The sequence below is a fragment of the Melospiza georgiana genome, chromosome 29 (genome assembly GCF_028018845.1).
Source record: "Melospiza georgiana isolate bMelGeo1 chromosome 29, bMelGeo1.pri, whole genome shotgun sequence".
Taxonomy (NCBI): domain Eukaryota; kingdom Metazoa; phylum Chordata; class Aves; order Passeriformes; family Passerellidae; genus Melospiza; species Melospiza georgiana.
Genome location: NC_080458.1, coordinates 198,804 through 206,648, shown reverse-complemented (window position 1 = coordinate 206,648; position 7,845 = coordinate 198,804). Strand labels below are relative to the sequence as shown.

Here is a 7,845-nt window from a genome sequence, read left to right as displayed (position 1 = left end):
GCCCAGGCCAGGAGCATTGCGGCTGGGAACAGCCTGTGCCATGGTGCCCACAGCAGCCTTGGGGCTCTGTGCCCCATGGCCTCCCTGCTGGGCAGCCTCTGCCAGCTCCTGCAGAGCCCGTGGCACCTGTGGGGCTGCACAGACAGCCCTGCCCAGGGCTCTGCCAGCCTCTGGGCCAGCAGAGATGCTGGCCTGGGCTGGTCCTGGCTGGGAACAGGCCCAGAGCCCTGCAGGAGGATGGAGCTGGGCCACAGCCCAACTCAACCCAGGTCAAAGCTGGGCTCAGCAGCAAGGGCTGCCAAGGGCTGGGGACAGAGGCTGGCACTGACAAATGTCCTTTGCCCCCTCCCTGCTCTGTCCATGCCACCAAGGGCACAGAGCAGCCTCCTCTCTGGGCCACTTGCCTGTTTGCAATGCCTTACATAGGCACTGGCCCTGCCCCACAAGGCCTGGTCTGAGTCCTGCCCCTGCACACTCAGCCAGGCTGAGATGGACACTGATGGTTTCTGGGCCAGCCTTTCTGGCTGACTGCAGAGGCCAGGACAAAGCTGAGTGGTTTCCCTGCTGTACCCCAGCCCTTGCTGGCCCCAGGGGCGGATGGCATTTGTGCTCCCTCAGCTTCATGTCCCCAACAGCATGGGCATGCTCCTGCCTGCTCTGTGCAATGCAAACCGGGGCTCCTGAGCCAGTGCTGCCGTGTCTGTGCCTGCAAGGATGGGGCACTTGTGTGAGCTGGGGGAGAGGTGAGGGCTGCAGAGGGGGGATGTTTTTGGCAGCTCCATGAGGATGCTCTGGGACGCTGCCCTGTCTGTCCAGTGCACTGGGGATGGATCAGCCCCTGCTCTGCTGCTCCTTCCCGTCTGCCCCAGGGCCCTTGCAGAGCCTCAGCCATGCTGTATGTCCCCAGCCTGCCCACAGCCACTCTGGGGCTGCTCACGGGGCCTTTCTGTGCTGAGCATTGGCCTGGCCGTGTTCTTGGGAGAGCCTGGGCAAGGAGCCTGGAGCCCCCAGGCCCTGGCCTGAGGCGTCAGCACTGCCCCAGCAGTGCCCATGGCCTGTCCCTGCTGCAGCCCTGGCACTGCCAACCCCAGGGCTGTGCCCGGCCCCGAGAGCACTCAGGCCCTAGAGCAACACCAGGGCCACCAGGGCAGCAGGGCAGGGCCACGGCAGCAGCACTGGCAACACCAAGCATTGCTGCTGCTGCTGGGCCAGCACTGATCTGCCCCCAGCTCTGCATACAGACATTGCTACTGCAGCTCCAGAGAAGGCAAGAAAAGGGCATCTCTGCAGAAAACTCTGCTGGGAGATCCTTTAGTTCATTTAAAGCCACCAAGAGTGCAGCCCCTCATTGACACAGTGTGTGGCCACAGGAAAGGTGGAGAAAAACAAAATGAGAAAGAAATGAGGGATGGCACAAAAAATGACATTTTTTGATGGACAATATGAAAAAAGTAAAACAAACATAAAGAACCTCCAAATGGAAACCAACAAGAAGTATGAAAAACAACTTTTCATACTTGTGATTTGTAGAAACTGGCCAGCAGTTTAATGTTTCTGAAACCATCCAGTCATCAGTCTCCTGACTGCAGCCTTGAGCTCCTGGTTCCTCAGGCTGTAGATGACAGGGTTCAGGGCTGGAGGCACCACCGAGTACAGAACTGACAGGGACAGGTCCAGAGATGGACAGGAGATGGAGGGGGGCTTCAGGTGAGCAAATGTGCCAGTGCTGATGAACAGGGAGACGACCAGGTGAGGGAGGCAGGTGGAAAAGGCTTTGTGCTGTCTCTGCTCAGAGGGGATCCTCAGCACAGCCCTGAAGATCTGCACATAGGAGAAAACAATGAACACAAAACAACCTAGTCCTAAACAGCCACTAAGAGCAAGAAGTCCCAGTTCCCTGAGGTGGGATTTGGAGCAGGAGAGCTTGAGGATCTGTGGGATTTAACAGAAGAACTGGCCCAGGGTATTGCCATGGCACAGGGGCAGGGAAAATGTATTGGCTGTGTGGATCAGCGAAAAGAGAAAGGCACTGGCCCAGGCAGCTGCTGCCATGTGGGCACAAGCTCTGCTGCCCAGGAGGGTCCCATAGTGCAGAGGTTTGCAGATGGACACGTAGCGGTCATAGCACATGACGGTCAGGAGGAACTACTCTGCTGACAGGAAGAACATAAAGAAAAAGAGCTGTGTGACACATCCAGTGTAGGAGATGTTCCTGGTGTCCCAGAGGGAATTGTGCATGGCTTTAGGGACAGTGGTGCAGATGGAGCCCAGGTCGCTGAGGGCCAGGTTGAGCAGGAAGAAGAACATGGGTGTGTGCAGGTGGTGGCCGCAGGCTACGGCGCTGATGATGAGGCCGTTGCCCAGGAGGGCAGCCAGGGAAATGCCCAGCAAGAGGCAGAAGTGCAGGAGCTGCAGCTGCCACGTGTCTGCCAATGCCAGCAGGAGGAATTGCCTGATGGAGCTGCTGTTGGCCATTTGCTGGGGCTGAGCATGGGGATCTGTAAAAAACGTAATCATGGAATAGCTGTGTTTGGAGAGGACTTTAAATATTCCAGCATGGCCTGGGGGCACTTTCCCCCCACTGCCTGCCCAGGGCTCTGCTGTCTGGAGCTGTCCCTGCCAGCAGCTGCTTCCCTGTGCCCAGGGCTGGGCCCTGCCAGTGCTGCCAGAGCCCAGCCCAGCCCTGGGGGCTCAGCTCTGCCCTGCAGAGACCTCCCAGCTCTGGCACTGCCCAGGGGCAGCTCTGGCTCTGCAGGCTCTGATGGCAACGTCAGAGAAACCCTGAGGAATCTGGAAAAGTGACACTGATGCTGCCTGTGAGAGGCCCTGTGCTGATTTCTGTCACTGCCTGGTTTATTCAAGTCTGTAAGATTTTTTTTTTTGTATTTATTCTCCACCTGAACTGAGAGATGATAGCTATATGCAATTTCTATTCAGGCAACACAGTGCAGTAGATTAAAAAAGCAGTATTTTCCCTTTTATGCAGCCCCTGCCTTCCTGCACTCCCTTTATAATGTACTTGGAAATGTTCTGCAGTTAAATGTCATGCTGGGAGAACTGCTCATCAATGCAGCATCCTCCCCACACTATGAGAACACTCCCAAGCCTGACCAGCTGTCTCCTCGCACCCAGGTCTTGTCCCCCAGTGCTGGGAGCAGCTGCCAGGGCTGGCTGAGAGCTGTCCCTGGCAGGCAGCAGAGTCCCTGCCCCAGCACAGCGCCCCGGGCTGCAGGACCCTGCTCTGCAGGACAGCCCTGGGCACCTCTGGCTGGTCTGCACAAGAGACAATCAGAGAATGTACTCACAGGGTCTGTAGGCAGTGGGATGTTCCATCTTTAGGAGATGTCTCCAGGAGCTGCAGCTGCATTGTCCTGCAGCCAGAGGTTCCTGTGCCAAGGGCTGGCATTGATTGTGCCCCAGGCACTTCTCAGCACCTTCCCAGCCTGGACTGATTGAAGCTCTCTGTGCTTCTGTGCTGTTCCCAGGGTGGCTGCAGGCAGTGCCCCAGCCCTGCTGGGCTGGCAGAAGAGCTACTCATCAAGAGAAATGTGCTTTTGAAGCTCTTCTTGGTTACCAGGAGCTGCCTCTGTGCCAGGAGCCCAGCCCAGCTCAGCAGCACAGACACAGCACAAGGACTTTAATGAGCCTCTGGGGCTTTGTGCTCAGGCCCTGACCATCAGTCCCTGAGAGGGAGCTGAAGAAACTTCTCCAGAACTATAAGTCAGAGTCCAACTCCAAAGTTTCTTGGACTTGTAATCGGTCCCACTGAGGAACACAACAGGCCTCAGGCAGAGCAGAGAACTGGAGACAATGATGACAGGTGGTGTGGTAGATAGGAACAGGCATTCGGAAGATTACGCGATGTAACGGAGATGCAGGACCCCCTGTTCCCCTAAGATAAGAGATTACCCTAGAAAGTAGCCCCCTATAAGTAGAGCCAGTAACTTTCCATTCCACACCCAGTAACTTTCCACCCCTGGTAACTTTCCACTCCTTAGTAACCGTAGATAGTAGAGACAGACCCCCTCTGACGTAGAGACCCCCTTAGACTATAAAACCCCAAGAGAAGAGTTAATAAACGCCTTTGGACCGTCCACCACACTGGTGTCTGCGTGCTCATTGGCCCGAGCGACCCTGGAGAGTGGGTCACCGTGCTGTTCCTCAGAACAAGGTCGCCTTGCCTTATACCAGAAGGCAAAAAACTGGTTCCGAAACCTGGGAGCTGATCAGCGCCCAGGAAACGGAGGGGGATTCTCCTGGACAGAGGATGGCGGCTGCACAGCTGGTCTAGTGCAGCGGGGGAGCCGACCCTGGACCAGCGTAGACCATGGAATCCACAGCGAAGGTCGTAAGTCAGGCTCATGAGCGATGGGGAATTAACTGTGAGCTCAGGAATTTTAATCTTGCTATTGCAAGGCTCCTAGAGCTGGGGACGATCAGACGTCTGGTAAATATATTGAAGCCCCACAACAGATAGCCTTCAAGAAATAATGAGTTAAAACATAGAATGTGAGGCATTTGAAGAAAGCATAGCATTTAGGAAACACATAGAGCAATAAATAGGCTAAAGCATGGAACACAATGACAGGAAAGAGAGATAGGGATAGGGGAACTTATGGGCTAAGCACGTTCAGAGCCAACAATGTCAAAATGACCCTAGGAGCCTTGCCAAGCCATGGGGACCAAGCCAAGTACACCGGGAATTGGCCAAATTAGGAAAGGAGTTCAAAAGTTTAAGGAGGAAGACTCATCAGGAGACCCCAGCCCATGATGAAGGCAACCGGAACGACCACCAAGATGATCCTCAAAAGAAGTATCCCCGCCTACGCTCTGCCTACACCACGCCCCATATGAATATTCACGCAAAGATATGATTATGTATATGATCTGATGTAATCCTATATCCTAAAACTGTATAAAAGGCTTGCCTTTGTTACAGAAAACTCAGAAATCCATTTTGTGATTTCTCCGACGCGTCGCAATAAAATACCTCCTGCTTATCTGACTTAAGCTGAGTCTCTTAAGCAGTTATTCTCGCCTTTTGGGGCAAAATTCGGCATCATTTCTGGCAACCCAGATGGGACCAGAAAGGAGATCCAGGCCTTAAGGGGTCCTCCCGAGTCGGGTCCGGGGCCGGGACCCTCTAGGCGCCCCTGACAAATTTTTGTCAGAAGAGACTCCCCCCCGGACCAGCGCTTTTTGGTGGACGAAGGGTTCCCTGCATCTCCTGCTCCAATTAAGAGCTATTTTAATTGTTTATTGGTTTTGGGATAAAGCGCTTTGTTGGGAAACGGGGGTCAGACGTGACCGCCCGAAGGGAAAGCCGGGGGACGCCCTGGTAAAGAATCCCAGCTGGGTTAGAGTCCCAGTATTGGTTTTGTGAACGCGAAAAAAAAAAAAAAAAAAAAAAAAAAAGAAAAAAAAAAAAAGAGTGTTATGGTTTGGGCCTGGCAAAGCCAGAGCCCCCATGAGGACACCTTCTCCCCGGTGTCTGCTGCGAGATGTGACCAGGAATAAACAAAGCAGGCTCCAACTTAAACATAAAGACAAATTTATTAACTAAGCTACATACAAACAATTACTAAACTACAAACAAACACTAAACTACACATACACAAAGGAAAAAAAAAAAAGAAATCACAAGGAGAATGAAAACCACACAGAAACACTTCCCCCTCCTCCTCCAGATCCCCGCACAATTCATCTCCCAAAACTATCCACACTCCCAAAATTATTCACACTCCGTCTGACACCACCCTTTAGATTGGTCAAACTTTCAGCTCCTCAAGAGGAGAGGGAGTCCTTCCATGTGTCATGGTGGCCTTTTCCGTCCTTGTTCTGGTGCTCTCACCACCGAACAGGGATCAGGGCTGCTTCCAGGGTTGTCTTTTTAAGGATGCTTTGTCCAGTTCCAGAAAAGCACAGTATCTCACCTTCTCATCCTCTGGGACATCCGTCCCCCCCATATTTTATATACCCCCTGGGGCCGAGGGGTCCACACACTGACTCTTCTTTGGCTCTGGGACATTTCTCCCCCTGGACTCAGTCTCTGTATCTCACGGAAACATAGCTCTGTCCATGACTACACAAAAGAGTCCAGCATTAAATGCCACTCCATCTTCTCCATTCTTTCAACATCTCTCACTCTCTCTCTCTCTGGTCCAGACCTCCATCACTCGTTCATTTCCTTCATCCTCCTCCTCTCTTATCACTCGTCTAGGAAGGGTTAATGTTCTGTAAGGCCTTCATTGTCCAAAAAAGGGTTAAAAAACTCCTCCAGGCGGCTGGACTCCTGGCTACACACCCCCCCATCTCCTCAGCTGGGCTGCCTGCTGCCAGGACATATTTACTGAGTTTCAAGGTAACACAGGCTGCACTCTCTCTCTCTCTCTGTCTGTCTCCAAAGGGGAGGGGGGGGGGGAATGGCTGCCCGATGTCTCTTGTTGCTCTCCACCCTTCCATCCTCCAAGGCCTCCTCACTCCCATCTCTGTCCAGGCCCAGGCCTACCGCATGGCTGCCCCTCCCCCGCCCAGCAGCAGCGGCTGGACAGGGGAGAGCTCCGACCTGCGTCCCTCGAAGTCCCAAGAGAGCGTCCCAGGGCCGAAGCTCTGCTTTTAACCCCTGGGTGTTCTCGGAGGTGTGTCCTAAAACCCACTGGTTATCCCAGGTGCCAATATCAAAATCCAAGCACCCATTGGTTTGACCACAACATCCCAGAATTCCCACTTCTTCCTGGTCAAACCACCACAAAGAGAAAAAAAAAAAGAGAAAATGCAGGTTAAAGTCCTGCTGGAAGGAGTATTTGTTTATCTTGGTATCTTTGGTTTGTTTTTATTGTGTGGGAAACTGTTCTAATGTTGTGTTTAATGTTATAATACTGTGAATTAAGGGTCAAGAACTAAGATTGCTCTCTGAACGGGAGAGAGGTCTGTCAGCCGGTGGTCTTCTTGTGTCTGTTCTATGTGTCTGTTGCAAAATCTTACAGGAAACGTCTTGTTACTCTCTCTGTAATCTTTTAGAAGAGAATAAGTTGATAGACGTCCGGGAAGAAATTTGTCACGCCTGCAATTGTTATACTGTGTACGGTGCCTTGCGATTGCATGAATCTGGCAAACCGGTATCTCACGGTCTGGAGGCGACTTCTCGTGACCAAACCTGGTAAAACAGTCTGTTCTGATATAAACCATAAGGTAGGAACTATTTCATAAAGGTGTGTGGGTATGGGTGAGAGTGAATGAGATGCAGCATCGCTGCGAAGCGAGAGGGAGTCCCACTCCTCATTTCCTGTTCTTCACGAGAAGCCAGGTCGGAAAAGGACAAAGCAATTGGAAATTGTGTGTATGAAGTCTTACGATAAATTGGCATACAGTACTTGCGAGAAAGAGACTGATCCAGTTAAACAGACACAGGGAATAGCCATGGGAGGTCAACAGAGTAAGGACGTAAATATGAAAACCCCCTTAGGATGTATCTTAAAGCACTGGAAGGACTTGGGAGGGATTCCAGGGGGAAGCATAAGTAAAAAGACACTCCTTAAATATTGTACACAGTGGTGGCCATTGTACAAGTTAGATGACAATGAGAAATGGCCACCGGAGGGAACAACTAATTATAACACTATTTTACAACTAATGCTCTTCCTCCGCTGGCTTAATAAATGGGATGAGGTAATGTACGCAGACATGTTCTTCACCCTAAGGAATAAACCTGAGTGGCAAAAAGAATGTGGAATTAATGTAGCCCCTCAGGATCCCCTAGTACTAGCCCTGAAAAGGGATAAGAAGGGTCCAAAGCCTAAGGAACGTTGCTGTGATGCATGTAGTAGAAATGAGAAAAAGCAGAAA

General features: G+C 52.1%; 1 pseudogene; it reads right to left on the bottom strand.

The window, feature by feature from the left end:
* Window positions 1–1,569: 1,569 nt before the first annotated feature.
* LOC131094382 (olfactory receptor 14C36-like) lies at window positions 1,570–2,475 on the bottom strand (annotated as a pseudogene).
* Between the last annotated feature and the right edge of the window lie 5,370 nt (window positions 2,476–7,845).